This window comes from Aegilops tauschii, chromosome 2, assembly GCF_002575655.3.
Source record: "Aegilops tauschii subsp. strangulata cultivar AL8/78 chromosome 2, Aet v6.0, whole genome shotgun sequence".
Taxonomy (NCBI): domain Eukaryota; kingdom Viridiplantae; phylum Streptophyta; class Magnoliopsida; order Poales; family Poaceae; genus Aegilops; species Aegilops tauschii.
The window spans coordinates 399,220,548-399,243,652 of record NC_053036.3 but is presented as its reverse complement, the minus strand read 5'-3'; positions in this window follow the sequence as shown (position 1 = coordinate 399,243,652).

Genomic DNA, 23,105 nt, shown 5'->3' with positions numbered 1-23,105 from the left:
CCCAATCTCTTCTATCTCATTGAGGATTTTTTTTGCTTTCCTTTATGGGTCCCTTCATTTTTTAGAATCAAAGTATTTGCAAACCGCAGTATTATTATGCCTAGCGAACCAATACTTCATGATTGGAAAAAGAGGTCCAACCCTCTTTTTTATATACTTCAAACATAGTGTAGTTTTCTACATATTAAAGTATATAAAACTACACTTTTGACTAAAGCCAAACATCTCAAAGTATTTGATACTTCAATATTTCTGAAAACCAAAGTATTCTTGGAATACCTAAAAAATACAGAGCTCTCAAACCAAAGCCGTGTACAAATGTACAATATGTTCTTATTTTTAGAAGGCATCTATAAACACATCATTTTTAGTTAGTTTGGTTAATTTTCCCCACACCAATTAGTCGTGTCTAAACTTGGGACAAACAAAATACAAACATAACAAAGCATTAATATAACACACATAACTTAACTTAGATAGGGTTGCTAGGGCAACATAAGTTCTTACATAAGTCCTTACATAGATAGGGTAGCTAGGTCGGGCAACACGCACACCAAACTCACACTACATAGTAGATAGGGTAGCTAGGGCAACACCGCCATGTCTTCACCGTCGTCTTCACCTTAACCGTCGGCTTCACCGTCTTCTTCGCCGTCGGCTTCAGTACTGCTCCTCCTCAAGGCCGTTGTCGCCGAGGTAATACGGGAGGTTGTGCATGCGGTTGCGAGCGGGGAAGACGCTCTCGAAGTCGGTGAAGATGTTATAGGTGGTGAATGCGATGAACTCGCACCCACACCAATACACCTTGCCGAGCAGGTAGTAGGCATCGAACCTGTTGGTGAAGTGGACGACGAGCCCTACCACTGGAGCGTTGGCGTGGGGACGCTGCTCCACGAGGTTGAACATGGGCGGCGAGCCTGCCGGGAGGTGGTGGAAGCCCGCACGGAGGAACCCCCGTGCAAGCTCAGTGCTACCCCTCCAGCGTGAGATCGCCCACACGCGGAGCGATGCCTCGATGACGACGTTGGCGGGGTACCGCCGTTCCGGCACGGTGGGCGGCGCTTGGAACGTCGGCCCGTTGTACTGCATCTTGAACGCTTCGCTGAGTGGAACAACTTTGGCTTTTGGGGGAAGAAGAGAAGTGGGAGGCGCAGATGGATCTGTAGAAGAAGAGGCAATGAAGGGCAGTTTAAATAGCCAGGAGAGACGAAGTGGGTACACGCGCAAATGGCGTAGATCGTGACTCAGTGCGTGCATGAACCGATGCGATCATCAATGTGTGAACGTGAATCCATGGGAACGTGCTTTGCGTGCTCTGCGTTGGCGGCTGCCTGCCTCCCCCTTCTGTGTGCTCTGCGTTGGCGGCTGCCTGCCTCCCACAACTGAATCGAGCGGCAGTCGTGCGGCGTGAACCGATGCCTCGACATAGACACGAGCGTGCGTGCAGCCTGCCCCTTCTGCCACCGGCACGTATGCCTGCGACGCGTGAAACGACGCTGCGGAGCGACTGAATCCACCGGCAACCGTGTGGCACGGATCGATGCGTGCGTGTCGGCGTGCATGCATGCGTTTAGGTCTAGGTCACTAGATGCGTGCGTGGCGGTGTTCGCATGCATAGCAGGCTACATCGATGCCAAAGCCGGGCATGCATAGCAGGCTGCATCCATCGATAGCAGGCTTTTTCAATTTATTCCCAACAAACTAACGAGCCCGTCCTATGAACACAAACACGGCCCAACCATCGAAGCCACAACCACAGTCAACAGAGTCCAACGTGGCCCCACAAGTCAGTTAACGGCCAAGACGGCAAACGTCTGTTATGAACATTTGTGAGAGTTTCAGCTAAGGGAGTGGGGAAAAGTGAGCAAAAGTTTGAAGCGTGGGGAAAACTGAGCACAACTAAGGAATTGGGGGCGCAGATGGAATAAGCCCTTTTATTAATTATTCAGTAGAGTACAAAAAAGACAACCACGGCCTAACCATTACAATATATACAATTAACACCTCTGACTACATTAATTTTTTCCACGGCTATGCCTTTAAACAGAGATAAACGTCTTTACACAATCATGATTATGTCCGATCAGAGATGGCCTAGACAAGGATTTTCATCTGGTTGGCGTGACCAGACAATGAAGACCATCACAACCAAGTATGCATTATGGTTGAACAAAAGAATTAGCCGGTGGACTATACATGCGCACATGTATCACATTAAAACTTGATAGCAAAAACCACAATCATTTTTTCGTGAAAAGTCTAAAGACCATCTAGCAAGTAGTACAATCCTTACAAAAACACCCTACCTAAATTTAAAATTACATCCAAATTCTTCGAGTAACGAAGTTTTCTTCCTCATGCATTCACCAGCAGCGTGCCATGAACAAAGCTTGTTGCCACCTCTAGGCTTCTGTCTCAGCGGTGCAAACTTGTTTAAACCTAGGAGCTAGTAGAATCAGCGACCATAAAGTCACGATGTAGACCAGAAATGCTGGCGGTCACGATTTGAGTAGCAAATCGCCTCACTGGAGAAGAAAATGTCGGAGATGCCTGATAACCCACAAGTATAGGGCATTGTTTGTAGCCCCTTTCGATAAATAAGAGTATCGAACCCAATGAGGAGCTAAAGGTAGAACAAATATTCCCTCAATTTCTATCAACCATCGATACAACTCTACGCACGCTTAATGTTTGCTTTACCTAGAATAAGAATAAAATTAGAAGTACTTTGTAAGTGTGGTAGGATAGGTTTGCAAGAAAATAAAGAACGTAAAAATAAAAAGTAGGTGTTGTTCTAATTAAAGTAGAATTAAATTAGTATAGCAAGTGTGGATTAGTAGTGGTAGGATTTGCGGAATTGCCCCTAAGCAATTAACTACGTTACAAGACCGATAGCAAGTTTTTATGTGGGAGAGGCCACTGCTAGCATGTCATTCCTTACTTGGAATTCTATGCACTTATGACTGGAACTATTAGCAAGCATCCGCAACTACTAACGTTCATTAAGGTAAAAACCCAACCATAGCATTAAGATATATATATATATATATATATATATATATATATATATATATATATATATATATATATATTGGTCCCCCTTCAATCCCGTATGTATCAATTTCTATGGTAGGAAGAAGCTTCTGTCACCCTTGCCCTCCAATGAATAGTCCTAGCAACATACAACTAGCCCTATGGTGTGATCCACACGCGTGCTCATATGATGGGCACCAAAGGACAGCAACATAACCACAAGCAAATTAAACCAATCATAGTAATTCACCAATTACCGGTAGGACAACAAAAATCTACTCAATTATCATAGGATGGCAACATATCATTGGATAATAATATGAAGCATAAAGCACCATGTTCAAGTAGAGGGTACAATAGGTTGCGGGAGAGTGGACCGCTGTAGATAGATGGCGGAAGGTGATGAAGATGTTGGTAAAGATGACGGAGTTGTTGGAGTAGATCGTTGTCACACGATGATTGCCCCGGTGGCGTTTCGGCGCCACAGGAAGAGAGGGGGAGAGAGCCCCCCTCCTTCTTCTTCTTCCTTGGCCTCCCCCCCTAGATGGGAGGAGAGTTCCCCCTCTGGTCCATGGTTGCCATGGCGGCGGAGGGGCAGGAGCCCCTCCGAGATTGGATCTCCCTCTCTATTATCTTCTGTTTCGCGTTCCAGTTTTCTGGCCCTTCACCGTTTCTTAAATTCCCGGAGATCCGTAACTCCGATTGCGCTGAAATTTTTACATGATTTTTTCCATAAATCATCTTTCTAGCGCTCGAAGAAGAGCCCCAACCGACTTAAGGGGAGCCCACAAGACACCTGAGTGCGCCAGAGGGTGCCTGGCGCGCCCTGATGGGTGGTGGAGGCCGTGGGCCTCCGTTTGCGTTGATTCCAACTCCCAAAAATCACATATATTCCAAAATAAATTTCCGTAAATTTTTATGGCGTTTGGACTTCCTTTGATATGGATATTTTGTGAAACAAAAAATTTGCAACAAACAGGAACTGGCACTGGGCACTGGATCAATATGTTAGTCCAAGAAATTATATAAATTGTTGCCAAAAGTATGTGAAAGTTGTATAATATTGGCATGAAACAATCAAAAGTTATAGATACGACGGAGACGTATCAGTATCCCCAAGCTTAATTCCTGCTCGTCCTCGAGTAGGTAAATGATAAAAAAGATAATTTTTTATGTGGAATGCTACCTAGCATACTTGATCATATGTCTAATCATGGCATGAATATTAAGACACAAGTGATTCGAAGCAATGAACTATAATTTGACATAAAGACATTAATACTGGCATCCAAACAAACAATCATGTCTTTCAAAATATCAATGCTAAAGAACGCTATCCCTACAAAATCATATAGTCTTGTCATGCTCCATCTTCTTAACACAAAGTATTTATCATGTACTACCCCGGTGTCAGCCAAGCAATTGGTTCATACTTTTAACGCGCTTCAGCTTTTTCAACCCCCACGCAATAGATGAGCGCAAGCCATGGATATAGCACTATGGGTGGAATAGAATACGGTGGTAGAGATTAATTTGGAGAAGAAAAAAAGTAAGAAAGTCTCACATCGATGCGGCTAATCAATGGGCTATGGAGATGCCCATCAATTGATATCAATGCGAGGAGTAGGAATTGCCATGCAACGGATGCACAGTGTATGAAAGATCAAACTGAAACTAAGTGGGTGTGCATCTAACTCTATAATGAAAAATTCCCATATATGAAAGTGACAACATAGGAGGCTCTCTATATGAAAAACATTGTGCTACTCTGAAGCACAAGTGTGGTATTTGCATGCCCCTTCTCACTTTTTCTCTCACTTTTTTCTTTACTTTTTTTTTCTTGGGCTCTTTTCGGCCTCACTTTTTTCTCTTTTTTTTTTCCTTTTTTCTTTATATATTTGTCCGAAGTCTCATCCTGACTTGTGGGCGAATCATAGTCTCCATCATCCTTTTCTCACTGGGACATGCTCTAATAACGAATAATGATGATCATCACACTTCTATTTACGTACAACCCGGTACCTAGAACAAAGTATGCCTCTATATGAATGCCTCTGGCGGTGTACCAGGATGTGCAACGATCTAGCATAGCAAACATATCGGACAAGCCATGGAAAAATCATGCTAGCTTTTTTATGATCATGCAAAGCAATATGACAATGAATGCTCAAGTTATCAAAACGAAAGCGGTGGAAATTGCATGGCAATATATCTTGGAATGGCTATGGAAATGCCATAATAGGTAGGTATGGTGGCTGTTTTGAGGAGGATATAATAAGGCTTATGTGTGATAGAGCGTATCATATCACGGGGTTTGGATGCACCGGCGAAGTTTGCACCGACTCTCGTGGTGAGAAGGGCAATGCACGGTACCGTAGAGGCTAGCAAATTGCGGAAAGGTAAGAGTGCGTATAATCCATGGACTCACGTTAGTCATAAAGAACTCATATACTTATTGCAAAAGTTTATTAGCCCTCGAAGCAAAGTACTACTACGTATGACCCTAGGGGGAGGTTGGTAGGTGTAACATCCCAAATTTTCAATTTGGAATGTTATACATAGATCATCATTTGCATATCATGTTTTGTTGCATTTTGACAAATCCTCGATAAATCCTAAGCAACTCAAGGACCCTCGGAGAGAGTTGGGAATTTTCTCGAATTTTTAAATTTGATTTTTCAAACGAGGATTTTGGTTTTAATTATTTTTCTCTTCGGAAAAATATTTCATTTTAAAACAAACGAGAGGAGAAAATATGACTTCTCCAAAACATTGAAATACTGGAGGAAAAATGTTAAAATCATTATTTGGAATTTATTTGCAAATTTTATTGCATTAAAAATATTGCATGTTTTCAAAATATTTATTTTTGATTTTAAAAATGTTCACCCTATTCTAGATTTTCTAACTAGACGGGGAAAATTTATTTCATATTTTTCTGGTTTTTATTTATTTTTCTACGCAATATTTTCCGCGGAACTTATTTAAAAAAAAAACACGCGCCCGCGCCGGCTGGGCCGAGCCCAAGCCGACGGCCCGCCCCGTCGCCCCTCTCCTCTCTCCCCACGACGCCGCCGCTGGAGTCCGTCCCGGACACGACGCCGCCGCCGCCTCGGATGCCCCTTCCCCAAGCCTCCCTAGCCCCCCTTCCATAAATAGACCCCCCCTCTCCGTTTCCTCTCACCGCCGCCGCCGTTAGCCCCGCCGCCGCCCGCACTCATCCCGCGCCGCCGCCCCTCGTTGCCGGAGCACCCCCCCCCTCGCCGCCGCCCCTCGCCGCCGGAGCACCCCCCCCAAGCCGCCGCCCCTCGCGCCCGAACCCCGCCACCGGAGCCCCTCGCCGCCCGTCGAGGTACTGCCGCCGGCCGTCTTCGTTGTTGACCGGTTTTCTGTAAAAAAAAACTTTTTGTTTAAAAAAACCTAGATCGGTTTTTTTTTTCTGTTTTTTTATTTCGCGAGCGTTCACCGAACCGTTCGTTTTAACGAACGCGTTCGTCGGTTTTTCTCTGTTAACGAACGTCCGTTATTTAACCGTTTGTCCGTTTTTCTTTTTTCGTCGGATTTTCTCGTTATTTTCTCAGATTCGATTTCTGCTCGAATTTTCGAATCTGTTTAACTTCTCGCTCGTTTATCAGAATCAGGTGATTCAAGTGCCTAGAGTTTCGTCTCGAAATTCTCTTTCCGTTTAACCTACTCAAACAAGTTTTTGCTACAGTAAAATTTGACCTAGATCCAGATTAACAAACGAAGTTTCTTTCTTTCGCCGTTTGACTTTCGTTGCTTCTTTCGAGTTGATTCTTTTTGCAAACCGGAGTTCTTAAGTTGAAATTTCTGGTTGGATCTTTCATTCGAGTTTTACCTGTGCATTAGATGAGTACTGATTGTATGCTTGTTTGTTTGCGATAGAGTACCCGGAGTGTGCCGCTTGTTACTTCGACTCGTTAGGTTTTGCGGATCATCAGCAAGGCAAGTAACACTTTGATCATATCCCGTTCATACCCAGTTTTTATGCATTAGATTCAACCCTCAAACATTGCATGATTAGGATCTAATTAAACTGTGGGTATTGGGAAGTAGTTTAGGTAGTACCTATTACCTGCTTTACTATATCAAACCCTTGGGAGTTACTTCTACGTTGCTATTATATTGCCATGCTATGCTCGTAGACGTGGATTGGGTTTGAGTGATATCCATGACAGATGTGAGATTGTTAATAATGGTTCAACTTAAGGTGGCAACTAAAACTCACATCTGGGTGGATTGAGGCACCTGGAGAACCCAGTGTTGTCTGTATGTATAAGGTCCGCCACCCAGGCTCAAAGGGATCATAAGATTATTCATGCTAGAAACTTCCGTGTGCAGCCACAAGCTATTGTGGGCTCTAGCATAGCTGAGTAGGTTACAGGATCTCTTGAAGAGGTGGACTAGCAGATGTAGGGGAAAGTAGGTGTACCGGTCCATCCAGAGTAGAGAGTGACTGTTTCTGAAAGACTGTGTCTCGGTCATCCGTTTCTCAAACATCATGGAGTGCGAGAATCAAGCGGAGGCGATCGAGTCTTGTGGGGAAAAGTGCACAAACCTCTGCAGAGTGTACAAACTGATCATGATTAGCCGTGTCCCTGGTTATGGACAACTTGAGTATCTAGTATCTGGATTATCATTTGAATCTCATCACCGTGATACTTATAATTAATTTTGTTGGGTTAATGATGTTACTTAATTGGGATTGAGTTGGAGGTACCTTCTCGATGTTTCAACCACCATGATAGTTAAATAAAATTTATTCCTTTGCAGTAGGATAAAATTGGCTTTTCGCAAAACTGTAACCATAGAGCTTTCCACCAGCCATATATGCATATAGTATAGCATTATTATTGTTCATTGCTCTCTATGTGTTACTTTGCCAGCATATTCTATGTGCTGACCCGTTTTCGGGCTGCAACGTTTCATGTTGCAGACTTTTCAGACGACGAGTAAGGTGCCTTAGGTCGTGGTCTTATACTCAGTGATGCCGCTGGAGTTGATGGACTCACTTATCTTCCAAGTCTTCCGCTGTTATCGTTATTAGATGGCCTTAAGCCATGTTTTCATACTTAATCTCTTCGGAGATATTCGATGTAATAAGTGTATGATTGCTACTCTGTTATAAATCCTCCATTTGTACTGTGCGTGTCAGCATTACTGATCCAGGGATGACACTGGTGCACAGCAGCACAGGCCATTTGAGGTCTGGTCGCTACAAAGTTGGTATCAGAGCACACGCTGACTATAGGACACGACCACTAAGCTTAAGCCCTAGAAAACTTCTCTCTTCTCATTTCTGACCCCTCTCCACTTTCTACTCTTTTAGGAATGGCGAATGCAAGGAGCAAGTTCATGCAACCAGATGAAGATACGCCGTTTGGACGACATTTGAAGGAAGTCACCAAGTACTTGAACATAGGAATACCAAGCGTCACCGGAACCGACAACGCCACATTTCCTGAAGAGGAGAGCTGGAAGATTCAAGTTATCATTCCAGGAAGAACGTTTGCGCCAATTACGGAACCCATGAGATTGGTTTTCGAAGCACCCACTTGGAGCTTAGGGAAGAGCATGGCCGCACACATCGCCATGGGACGCATTGGAGAAGTCTATCACCAGGAGCTTAAGGATACAATTTATCAAATTTGTGGACGTCGAGACGCGCAATGGGAGATGATCAAGACCAAGAAGGATGGATCAATTGCAGCTTTCATCCAGGAGCAGAACCAACATATTCGACGTCAGGAGAATCAGATGTGCACGGACAAGGAAGAACTGAAGAAGGCATTCACGAAGATCAAGGAACTCCAAGAAGAACTCAAGGCTACACGCGAAGATTATTTGGAGGAAATCAACGCACTAGTAGGGAAGATTGACGACCTGGAGAATAAGATTGGAGCATTCGTGGGAAATCCAGTGCCAAAAGCAAAAGTCGACGAATGCACTTGTCCGGATAACTACATCATCATCGACGACACCGACTCGGAACCAAGTGAAGACGAATGGAATGATGAAGCTGGAGCAGACATCATGGAGTCTTCAACGGATCAGAATTTTTAGTAGACCACCATATCAGTAGTAGTTTTCCCCCATTTAGTAGTATAGCTCAAGCACTTTTGTAACGCTAGTTAGACCGATTGTTTTGCCTTGTTTGGATTGATTGAGTGATATTGATTGAATTTGTCTCATGAGCATATGGGTAGTGTTTTCTCCCTAGACCTCATTCTATTCTTAATTCTCATCTTTTCTAAACCTATCAGATGCCTCCGAGACGCGACACCGGATTTGTTTTTCCGCCAGAGATCACCCAGTTGATTCAGCAACAGAATGCCTTGATGCAAGTGTTAGTTCAGAACCAAGGCAACAACAACAACAACAACCCACCGCCACCACCACCTGTTGACCACTTAGCCCGTTTCTTAAGGCTAAACCCGCTGGTGTTTTCCAGTAGCACCGAGCCGATTGTTGCAGATGATTGGCTCCGCAAAGTTGGAAGGTAGTTGACCACTGCAGGATGCACAGATGCGGAAAGAGTGCGTTTTGCCGCACATCAGCTTGATGGACCCGCAGCATCATGGTGGGAGAATTATACAGCCACGCACCCTATTGACACTGTCACATGGGACCAGTTTCAGCAAGCTTTCCGTACAGCTCATGTTTCAGCAGGAGCTATGGCTATGAAGAAGCGTGAGTTTCGCAACCTACGCCAAGGAGGACGCACCGTAGGCCAGTATGTGGAGGATTTCAGTAAGTTAGCACGTTATGCACCAGATGACGTTGCTACAGATGCAGCCAAGCAGGAGAAGTTTCTAGAAGGACTGAATGATGAGCTGAGTATGCAGTTGATGGTAGCAACTTTCAACAACTACCAGGAGCTGGTAGATAGAGCTCTCATGATTGAAGGGAAGCAATAGCAGATTGAAAACCGTAAGAGGAAGTATGGACAAGGGAAGTACAATTCTGGAGCCCAGCAGAAGCCCCGTTTTACCCCGAAGCCGGGGGGACAGTTTCAGCATACCCATGGAGGAGGTAGCTCGCACAACCATAATGGCTCCAAGAATGGTAATGGGAATGGAGGAGGAAACGGACAGAACCGCACCAACCCATCTACCCCAACCAAGAGGGATCTAAGTCACATTACTTGTTTCAAGTGCCAGAAGACTGGACACTATGCAACCGATTGTCCCGAAGCCCAAAATGGAAATGGCAATGGAAGCTCTGGGAAGAAGCCGAACCCGTTCAACAAAGGACATGTGAACCACGTGAGCGTGGAGGAGGTTGAAGCTCAACCTGATGCAGTAATAGGTAAGTTTTGGGTTAAGTCATTTACTGCAACTGTTCTTTTCGATACTGGTGCATCGCATTCATACATATCAAGGGGATTCGTAAACAAGTTTAAGATGTCCACCCAAGTCCTCAAAAGCCCCATGTTAGTAACCTCGCCAGGAGCAGAGTATATGGCCACCCAAGGATGTTTTCAGATACCGTTGGCCATTGGAAGGCATGTTTTCCCCTCAGACCTCATTGTTTTGGAATCGCAAGGTTTGGATGTGATTTTGGGAATGGATTGGCTATCGTTGTATGGAGGAAACATCGATTGTGCCAGCAAGACGATTTTGCTTACCACCCCAGAAGGGAAAAGGATCAAGTATGTATCCAGGCATATGCCGAAGAAGACTCAATTGAATTCCTTATCAGGAGTTGTACAGGAGGAAGTACCAGTGGTGAAGGACTATCCGGATGTATTTCCAGAAGAGTTGCCAGGCATGCCACCAGATAGAGACATTGAGTTCTTGATTGAACTTTTGCCAGGCACAGGGCCAATATCTAAGAGACCGTACAGGATGCCCGCAAAAGATTTGGAGGAAATTAAGAAGCAGATCAAGGAGTTACTGGATAAAGGCTATATTCGCCCAAGTTCGTCACCTTGGGGATCACCAGTACTTCTAGTGGAGAAGAAAGATGGATCACTAAGGATGGTTGTTGATTACCGAGGATTGAATGAAGTGACCATCAAAAACAAGTACCCACTGCCGATGATCAATGATTTGTTTGACCGCTTGCAAGGAGCTAAAGTATTTTCCAAGATCGATCTACGATCGGGATACCATCAGTTAAAGATTCGAGAGCAGGATATACCTAAGACGGCATTTACCACCAGATATGGATTGTATGAGTATACCGTTATGTCATTTGGACTGACTAACGCACCGGCCTATTTCATGAACCCGATGAACAAAGTGTTTATGGAGTTTTTGGATAAGTTCGTCGTGGTGTTCATTGATGATATCCTAATCTTTTCCAAGGATGAAGAAGAGCATGAGGAGCATTTACGATTGGTACTTGAGAAGCTCAGAGAACATCAGTTATATGCCAAGTTCAGCAAATGTGAGTTTTGGTTGAAGGAAGTTGGATTCCTTGGACATGTTATTTCTGGAGAAGGAATAGCAGTAGACCCTGCCAAGGTTGACACAGTGACAAGTTGGGAATCACCCACTACAGTTGGAGAAATCCGGAGTTTTCTTGGACTTGCAGGATACTACCGGAGATTTATCGAGAATTTCTCAAGGATTGCTAAGCCCATGACTGAGCTATTGAAGAAGGACACCAAATTCGATTGGACTGAGGAATGTGAAGCTAGTTTCCAAGAGTTGAAGAAACGATTGGTTACATCACCAGTGTTGATTCTGCCAGATCAACGCAAGGACTATGAAGTTTATTGCGACGCTTCTCGTCGAGGACTTGGAGCAGTGCTTATGCAGGAAGGAATAGTTGTTTCGCATGCTTCACGACAACTTAAACCCCATGAGAAGAATTATGCTACGCATGATTTGGAATTAGCAGCCATGGTCCATGCATTGAAGACATGGAGACATTTTCTCATCGGAAACCATTGTGAAGTGTACACGGATCACAAGAGTTTGAAGTACATTTTCACGCAGAAGGAATTAAATCTCAGACAGAGGAGATGGTTGGAGCTCATCAAAGATTATGATATGAGATTGCATTATCACCCTGGAAAGGCTAACGTAGTAGCAGACGCGTTGAGCCGCAAGAGTCATGTCAACACCCTCATGACAGGAGAGTTACCTCAGGAGTTAGCCGAGGACCTTCGCGAGCTATGTTTGGAGATAGTCCCTAGAGGCTATTTAGCGACGTTGGAGATTCAGTCTACCTTGATGGAAAGGATCAGAGAAGCTCAGAAAACAGACAAGGAGATTGAAGAGATAAAGGAGAAGATGAGCAAAGGAAAAGCCAAGGGATTTCGTGAGGATGAGCACGATACCTTATGGTTCGAGGACCGTGTATATGTGCCAAATGATCCGGAGATCAGGAAGTTGATTTTGCAAGAAGCCCATGATTCACCATACTCGATTCACCCAGGGAATACCAAGATGTATTTGGATTTGAAGAATACTTTCTGGTGGACCGGAATGAAGAAGGATATTGCGGAGTTTGTAGCAGTTTGTGATGTGTGTCAGAGAGTGAAGGCAGAGCATCAGAAGCCAGCAGGATTGCTACAGCCATTGCCGATACCCGAATGGAAGTGGGATAAAATAGGCATGGACTTTATCACAGGATTACCCAGGACTCGTTCAGGCTATGACTCGATATGGGTTGTAGTCGACCGTTTGACGAAAGTGGCTCATTTCATTCCAGTAAAGACCACTTACACCAGTGCTAAGTTGGCAAAGATATACATGACCAGGATAGTATGTTTGCATGGAGTTTCGAGGACCATTGTATAAGACAGAGGAACCCAATTTACCTCGAAGTTTTGGAAGCAGCTACATGAAACATTGGGAACCAGGCTGGAATTTAGTACAACATTTCACCCGCAGACAGATGGACAGACCGAGAGAGTCAACCAGATTTTGGAGGACATGTTGAGAGCATGTGCGCTAGATTATGGATCTAGTTGGGACGACAATTTGCCATATGCAGAGTTTTCATATAACAACAGTTATCAAACCAGTTTGAAGATGGCCCCTTTCGAAGCTTTGTACGGAAGGAGGTGTAGAACACCGTTGTTATGGGACGAAGTTGGAGACCGTCAGTTGTTTGGACCAGATTTGATTAAGGAGTCTGAACAGAAAGTAAGGTTGATTCGCGATAGGCTCAAGGTAGCCCAGTCCAGGCAGAAGAGTTATGCTGATTCTAAACGCAAGGATACAGTTCATGAAGTCGGAGACAGAGTGTATCTTCGAGTATCACCACTTCGAGGAGTGAAGCGCTTTGGAGTTAAGGGAAAGTTAGCGCCTCGTTTTATCGGACCATACAGAGTGTTGAAACGTATGGGAGAGGTTGCCTACAAGCTGGAGTTGCCCGAAGGATTGTCTGGAGTACATGATGTATTTCATGTTTCGCAGTTGAAGAAGTTCCACGCAGAAATGGCTGAGATACCACTAAGAGATACCGTTCCACTGGAAGCAATTCAACTAGAAAGTGATTTGACCTATGAGGAGAAACCAGTTAAGATTCTCGAGTATGCCAGCCGAGTTACCCGCAGCAAGGTTATCAAGTTTTGCAAAGTTCAGTGGAGTCACCACACGGAGGATGAAGCCACCTGGGAGCGAGAGGAAGATCTACGGAAAAACCACTCCCACCTGTTTTCTAGCCAACCCGAATCTCGAGGGCGAGATTCATCTTAAGGGGGGTAGGTTTGTAACATCCCAAATTTTCAATTTGGAATGTTATACATAGATCATCATTTGCATATCATGTTTTGTTGCATTTTGACAAATCCTCGATAAATCCTAAGCAACTCAAGGACCCTCGGAGAGAGTTGGGGATTTTCTCGAATTTTTAAATTTGATTTTTCAAACGAGGATTTTGGTTTTAATTATTTTTCTCTCCGGAAAAATATTTCATTTTAAAATAAACGAGAGGAGAAAATATGACTTCTCCAAAACATTGAAATACTGGAGGAAAAATGTTAAAATCATTATTTGGAATTTATTTGGAATTTATTTGCAAATTTTATTGCATTAAAAATATTGCATGTTTTCAAAATATTTATTTTTGATTTTAAAAATGTTCACCCTATTCTAGATTTTCTAACTAGACGGGGAAAATTTATTTCATATTTTTCTGATTTTTATTTATTTTTCTACGCAATATTTTCCGCGGAACTTATTTAAAAAAAAACACGCGCCCGCGCCGGCTGGGCCGAGCCCAAGCCGACGGCCCGCCCCGTCGCCCCTCTCCTCTCTCCCCACGACGCCGCCGCCGGAGTCCGTCCTGGACACGACGCCGCCGCCGCCTCGGATGCCCCTTCCCCAAGCCTCCCTAGCCCCCCTTCCATAAATAGACCCCCCCCTCTCCGTTTCCTCTCACCGCCGCCGCCGTTAGCCCCGCCGCCGCCCGCACTCATCCCGCGCCGCCGCCGTTTGCCTCGCCGCCGCCGCCGCCGGGAGTCGCCGGAGCCGCCGCCCCTCGTCACCGGAGCACCCCCCCTCGCCGCCGCCCCTCGCCGCCGGAGCACCCCCCCCCCCCCCCCCGAGCCGCCGCCCCTCGCGCCCGAACCCCGCCACCGGAGCCCCTCGCCGCCCGTCGAGGTACTGCCGCCGGCCGTCTTCGTTGTTGACCGGTTTTTTGTAAAAAAACCTTTTGTTTAAAAAAAAACCCTAGATCGGTTTTTTTCCGGTTTTCTTATTTCGCGAGCGTTCACCGAACCGTTCGTTTTAACGAACGCGTTCGTCGGTTTTTCTCTGTTAACGAACGTCCTTTATTTAACCGTTCGTCCGTTTTTCTTTTTTCGTCGGATTTTCTCGTTATTTTCTCAGATTCGATTTCTGATCGAATTTTCGAATCTGTTTAACTTCTCGCTCGTTTATCGGAATCAGGTGATTCAAGCGCCTAGAGTTTCGTCTCGAAATTCTCTTTCCGTTTAACCTACTCAAACAAGTTTTTGCTACAGTAAAATTTGACCTAGATCCAGATTAGCAAACGAAGTTTCTTTCTTTCGCCGTTCGACTTTCGTTGCTTCTTTCGAGTTGATTCTTTTTGCAAACCGGAGTTCTTAAGTTGAAATTTCTGGTTGGATCTTTCATTCGAGTTTTACCTGTGCATTAGATGAGTACTGATTGTATGCTTGTTTGTTTGCGATAGAGTACCCGGAGTGTGCCGCTTGTTACTTCGACTCGTTAGGTTTTGCGGATCATCAGCAAGGCAAGTAACACTTTGATCATATCCCGTTCATACTCAGTTTTTATGCATTAGATTCAACCCTCAAACATTGCATGATTAGGATCTAATTAAACTGTGGGTATTGGGAAGTAGTTGAGGTAGTACCTATTACCTGCTTTACTATATCAAACCCTTGGGAGTTACTTCTACGTTGCTATTATATTGCCATGCTATGCTCGTAGACGTGGATTGGGTTTGAGTGATATCCATGACAGATGTGAGATTGTTAATAATGGTTCAACTTAAGGTGGCAACTAAAACTCACATCTGGGTGGATTGAGGCACCTGGAGAACCCAGTGTTGTCTGTATGTATAAGGTCCGCCACCCAGGCTCAAAGGGATCATAAGATTATTCATGCTAGAAACTTCTGTGTGCAGCCACAAGCTATTATGGGCTCTAGCATAGCTGAGTAGGTTACAGGATCTCTTGAAGAGGTGGACTAGCAGATGTAGGGGAAAGTAGGTGTACCGGTCCATCCAGAGTAGAGAGTGACTGTTTCTGAAAGACTGTGTCTCGGTCATCCGTTTCTCAAACATCATGCAGTGCGAGAATCAAGCGGAGGCGATCGAGTCTTGTGGGGAAAAGTGCACAAACCTCTGTAGAGTGTACAAACTGATCATGATTAGCCGTGTCCCCGGTTATGGACAACTTGAGTATCTAGTATCTGGATTATCATTTGAATCTCATCACCGTGATACTTATAATTAATTTTGTTGGGTTAATGATGTTACTTAATTGGGATTGAGTTGGAGGTACCTTCTCAATGTTTCAACCACCATGATAGTTAAATAAAATTTATTCCTTTGCAGTAGGATAAAATTGGCTTTTCGCAAAACTGTAACCATAGAGCTTTCCACCAGCCATATATGCATATAGTATATCATTATTATTGTTCATTGCTCTCTATGTGTTACTTTGCCAGCATATTCTATGTGCTGACCCGTTTTCGGGCTGCAACGTTTCATGTTGCAGACTTTTCAGACGACGAGTAAGGTGCCTTAGGTCGTGGTCTTATACTCAGTGATGCCGCTGGAGTTGATGGACTCACTTATCTTCCAAGTCTTCCGCTGTTATCGTTATTAGATGGCCTTAAGCCATGTTTTCATACTTAATCTCTTCGGAGATATTCGATGTAATAAGTGTGTGATTGCTACTCTGTTATAAATCCTCCATTTGTACTGTGCGTGTCAGCATTACTGATCCAGGGATGACACTGGTGCACAGCAGCACAGGCCATTTGAGGTCTGGTCGCTACAGTAGGAGTTAACCATCGCGCGACCCCGACCTCTACGCAAAGGAAGACAATCAATAATAAATCATGCTCCAACTTCATAGCATAACGGGAGACTATACGTGCATGCTTCGGGAATCACAAACCTTAACACCAATATTCCTACTAACCACAAGCATTTTCTAGTACCTCCCACATATTATCATCTCTATATCGCAAAACTATTGCAAGGAATCAAACAAATCATATTCAGTGATCCACAAGTTTTATGTAGGATTTATGACTAACCATGCAAATGACCAATTCCTGTTGACTCTCTAAATAGATATAAGTGAAGCATGAGAGTTTAATTCTTTCTACAAAAGACCATGCTCTAATAAATATAAGTGAAGCAAAAGAGCATTCTTCAAATAACGGTTTTCTATGTGAAGAGAAACAGGCAATCCAAACTTCAAATGATATAAGTGAAGCATATGAAGCATTCTATAAAGCCATACTCAAAAGATGTAAGTGAAGTGCAATGAGAATTCTATATATCAACCATGGACTATCTCATACCAGCATGGTGCATTACTAAAATAAAAAGAAAAAGCACACAACGCTCCAAGATTTACACATATCACGTGAACGAAATGAAACCAAAAACATACTGATGCTTGTTGAAGAAAGATGGGATGGCTTCCGGGGCATCCCCAAGCTTAGACGCTTGAGTCTCCTTGAATATTTACTTGGGGTGCCTTGGACATCCCCAAGCTTGAACTCTTGCCTCTCCTCCTTCTCCTCATATTGAGACCTCCTCGATCTTTGAACACTTCATCCACACAAGACTTAACAGAAAATTGGTGAGATCCGTTAGTATAATAATGCAAATCACTACTTTAAGTACTGTTGCAAGCCCATTCATTTTTCCATTGTAGCTACTGTATTATAACTTCTCCATGGCTTATACCACCGATACAATCGATAGTTTCATGAAAACAAGCAAAACAATGCATCAAAAACAGAATCTGCCAAAAACATGACAGTCTGTAGCAATCTGAACATTGACCATACTTCTGTAACTCCAAAAATTCCGAAACATTAGGACAAAATAAAAAATTTGCATAGCATTACTGTGTAAAAATTTCAGAAACTTTTGACGTTCCAGTAAAAAAAATGAAAATTCACGCACTACAGCCAAGGTTTCTGTTTTTGCACCGCACATACCAACAAGCAATCTATTCATCCTAAAGGAAAATCTTGGCACATTATTTTTATAATACAATGGATTTTTACAAGGGGATAATTATTTTTGTTGAAATTTTTCTGTAATTAAGATTCACAAAGTTTCCATGGGCATGAACAAAGTTCAAGGCTAGCTCCCACTTTAACAATGCTCGTCTCTCTCACTTTCACTTTTCTTTTTAAAAAGTTTTAGGTTCCCCTATATATTTATTTTTTGTTTTTAAACCTTATAAAAGCACACAACAGAATAAAATGACTCTCTAAAACTTCCAGGTTGTCCCCTTGGTAGCGCTTTCTTTAAAGCCATTAAGCTAGGCATAAAGTGCTCAAGTAATGGATCCACCTGGATCCTAAGGTATATCAAAGCCAATTTTAATCAACAATGATTTATAATTTAGTATTGAGCACAAATCAAAATATAATATGCAATGACGAACTCTAACTCTCTTTCTATGCATCGGCATGTCATAATAGAACAATTCATGCACATCAAGTAAAGGCCAATGCATAGTATAAGCAGTTTCTTGCAATTTTATCGTGTTGGAAACATAGAGAGGCGGAGATGTAGTTCCTCTCTCATAATAATTGCAAGTAGGTGCAGAAAGCATGCATATTATATTCATCAAAATTATCATGTGTAATGGTAGAACGCAACCCATCAATATAATCCTTAATAAGAGCAAACTTCTCTGATATAGTGTAATGATAATAGGACTATCATGTTTGGGTGTAATAGCAACAATTTCATTCTAACATAAGGAACTATAGCAAGTTCATCTCCATAAGCATAATTCATATTGGCATCTTGGCCACTAGCATAGCAAGCATCAAGTTCATCAAAAAGGGATATTTCAAAAGAATCAACGGGGTCATAACAATTATCATAGCATTCATCCTTCGGTAAGCACGAAGGGGAATTAAACAATGTATGGGATAAAGAGTTACTCTCATTAGAAGGTGGCCACGGGTGATCAATCCGCTCTTCCTTGTTTTGTTCTTCGCTCTCTACATCTTTTTCATCCAGCGAGCTCACAATTTTAGCAATTTCTTCTTCCATAGACTCCTGCAAAATATTATTCTCTTCTTGGACAGCGGAGACTTTCTCAATAAACTCATTAATATCGGCATTATATTCATAATTCTCATAGCAATATTTAAGTATAGCAAAATTTTCAGGTCTATAAACAACATCATCACAATCTTCATACTTTTCAAACAGAGATTCAATTTCATAAGCACCCTTGAAAGCAACAAATTCTTCTATTCGTTCCACATCATAGTAATCATATCTAACATTATTTAGCATAAGAAGCCAAGGTTTCATTATCATTAAATTTACATGAAAAGGGAAGGTGTGGAGCCTTCATCCTAGATCAACAAGTATAATCATATCTCAAGCATAGTTCCCGAGCATACCAATGCAACACATGAATTTGATCCCATAAGAGTTTCCCCTTTTTTGTCAAACGATAATCCCTAAAGTATTCACGTTGATCCAACGTGTCTCCCATTATCAAGTTGAACGGGGTTTTCTCAGGATTATGAAGTATTGTTTAATTTTTTTCACATAACGAGCATCGAGGGTTTTAGGAGGTTCCCCATCTCCATGAGTAGCAAGTACAACTAATTTTTTTGGTATTTCATGTTCCATATCCATAACTAGAGATAGAGAATAACTTAGAACAGAAAATAAAATCTACTTAGTGATAAAGCAAATAAGCACACACGAGAATATCCACCCGACGCTATTGCTCCCCGACAACGGCGCCAAAAAAAGGTCTTGATAACCCACAAGTATAGGGGATTGTTTGTAGCCCTTTTCGATAAATAAGAGTGTCAAACCCAACGAGGAGCTAAAGGTAGAACAAATATTCCCTCAAGTTCTGTCGACCACCGATACAACTCTACGCACGCTTAATGTTTGCCTAGAACAAGAATAAAATTAGAAGTACTTTGTAGGTGTGGTAGGATAGGTTTGCAAGGAAAAAAAGAACATAAAAATAAAAAGTAGGTGTTGTTCTAATTAAATTAGTATAGCGAGTGTGGATTAGTAGTGGTAGGATTTGCGGAATTGTCCCTAAGAAGTTCACTATGTTACTAGATTGATAGCAAGTTTTTATGTGGGAGAGGCCACTGCTAGCATGTCGTTCCTTACTTGGAATTCTATGCACTTATGATTGGAACTATTAGCAAGCATGCACAACTACTAACGTTCATTAAGGTAAAACCCTACGTTAGCATTAAGATATATATTGGTCCCCCTTCAATCCCACATGCATCAAGTTCTATGGTAGGAAGAAGCTTCTGTCACCCTTGCCCTCCAATGCATAGTCCTATCAACATACAACTAACCCTATGGTGTGATCCACACACGTTCTCATATGATGGGCATGAAAGGACAGCAACATAACCACAAGTAAATTAAACCAATCATAACTATTCACCAATTATCTGTAGGACAACAAAAATCTACTCAAGCATCATAGGATTGCAACATATCATTGGATAATAATATGAAGCATAAAGCACCATGTTCAAGTAGAGGGTACAATGGGTTGTGGGACAGTGAACCATTGTAGATAGATGGGGGAAGGTGATGAAGATGTTGGTGAAGATGACGGAGTTGTTGGAGTAGATTGCTGTCACACGATGATTGCCCCGACGGCGCTCCGGCGCTACCGGGAGAGAGAGAGGGAGAGAGCCCCCCTCCTTCTTCTTCTTCCTTGGCCCCCCCCTTAGATGGGAGGATATTTCCTCCTCTAGTCCATGGTTGCCATACTGGCGGAGGGGCAGGAGCCCCTCCGAGATTGGATCTCCCTCTCTGTTATCTTCTGTTCCGCGTTCTGGTTTTCTGGCCCTTCACTATTTCTTAAATTCCCGGAGATCCGTAACTCTGATTGCACTGAAATTTAACACAATATTTTTCCATAAATTATCTTTCTTGCGCCCGAAGAAGAGCCCCAACCGACTTAAGGGGAGCCCACAAGACACCTGGGCGTGCCAGGGGTGCCCAGCGCACCCTGATGGGTGGAGGAGGCCGTGGGCCTCCGTTTGCGTTGATTCCAAATCCCAAAAATCACATATATTCCAAAACAAATCTCCGTAAGTTTTTATCGCGTTTCGACTTTGTTTGATATGGATATTCTGTGAAACAAAAAACATGCAACAAACAGGAACTGACACTGGACACTGGATCAATATGTTAGTCCAATAAATCATATAAATTGTTTACAAAAGTACGTGAAAGTTGTATAATATTGGCATGAAAAAATCAACAATTATAGATACGACGGATACATATCAATGCCCTATAGAACGCCTTGACGTCTGGCTGGATCTGGTTCTTGCTCCAGGAAAAATCCATGTTGAACCAGGCATCATTTGACAATGGTAACACCAGTCCGATGCCGCTTACCTTTCTTCTTGTAGACGTCGTTGGGCCTCCAAGTGCAGAGTTTTATAGGACAGTAGAAAATTTCCCTCAAGTGGATGACCTAAGGTTTATCAATCCGTGGGAGGCGTAGGATGAAGATGGTCTCTCTCAAACAACCCTGCAACCAAATAAGAAAGAGTCTCTTGTGTCCCCAACACACCCAATACAATGGTACATTGTATAGGTGCACTAGTTCGGCGAAGAGATGGTGATACAAGTGTAATATGGATGGTAGATATAGGTTTTTGTAATCTGAAAATATAAAAACAGCAAGGTAGCAAGTATCAAAAGTGAGCGAAAACGGTATTGCAATGCTTGGAAACAAGGCCTAGGGTTCATACTTTCACTAGTGCAAGTTCTCTCAACAATGATAACATAATTAAATCATATGGCAATCCCTCAACGTGCGACAAAAGTCACTCCAAAGTTCCTATCGCGGAGAACATAAGATGAAATTGCTTGTAGGGTAAGAAACCACCTCAAAGTTATTCTTTCCGATCAATCCATTGAGCTATTCCTATAAGTGTCACAAACAGCCCTAGAGTTCGTAGTAAAATAACACCATATTACAGACATCAATCAACCCTAATGTCACCTAGATACTCCAATGTCACCACAAGTATCCGTGGGTCAATTATACGATATGCATCAAACAACTTCAGATTCATAATATTCAATCCAACACAAAGAACTTCAAAGAGTGCCCCAAGATTTGTACCGGAGAAACAAGGACGAAAATGTGCATCAACCCCTATGCATAGATTACCCCAATGTCAGCTCAGGGGTCCGCAAGTTGAGTGCCAAAACATGCATCAAGTGAATCAATAGAACACCCCATTGTCACCACGGGTATCCCACGCAAGACATACATCAAGTGTTCTCAAATCCATAATAGTATTCAATCCGATAATAGTGAAACATCAAAGGTAAAACTCAATTTATCACAAGAAGGTAGAGGGGGAGAAACACCATATGTTCCAACTATAGTAACAAAGCTCGCGATACATCCACATCGTGCCAAACCAAGAACACGAGAGAGAGAGAGATCAAACACATAGCTACTGGTACATACCCTCAGCCCCGAGGGTGAACTACTCCCTGCTCGTCATGGAGATCACCTGGATGATGAAGATGGCCACCAGTGATGGTTTCCCCCTCTGGCAGGGTGCCGTCATGGGCTCCCGATTGGTTTTTTGTGGCTACAGAGGCTTGCGACGGTGGAACTCCCGATCTAGGTTTCTAGTAGGGTTTTCTCTATTTATAAGAGTTTTTGGCGTCGGAGACAAGTCAGGAGGGGGGGTCCACGAGGCGGCGACAAGGCAGGAGGGCGCGCCCTTCACCCTTGTGGATCCCTCGTGGCTCCTCTGGTCAATCTACGATACTCCGTGGGCTTCTTCTGGTCCATAAAAAATCATCGTAAAGTTTCAGCTCATTTGGACTCCATTTGATATTCCTTTTCTGTAAAACTCAAAAACAAGGAAAGAACATAAACTGGCACTGGGCTCTAGGTTAATAGGTTAGTCCCAAAAATAATGTAAAATAGCATATTAATGCATATAAAACATCCAAAACAAATAATATAATTGCATGGAACAATAAAAAATTATAGATATGTTGGAGACGTATCAAGCATCCCCAAGCTTATAATTCCTGCTCGTCCTTGAGTAGGTAAATGGTGAAAACAGATTTTTTTATGTGGAATGCTACCTAACATATTTATCCATGTAATTTTCTTTATTGTGGCATGAATGTTTAGATCCATAAGATTCAAAACAAAAGTTTAATATTGACATAAAAACGATAATATTCAAGCATACTAATAAGGCAATCATGTCTTCTTAAAATAACATGGCCAAAGAAAGTTATCCCTACAAAATCATATAGTCTGGCTATGCTCCATCTTCATCACACAAAGTATTCAAATCATGCACAACCCCGATGACAAGCCAAGCAATTGTTTCATACTTTTG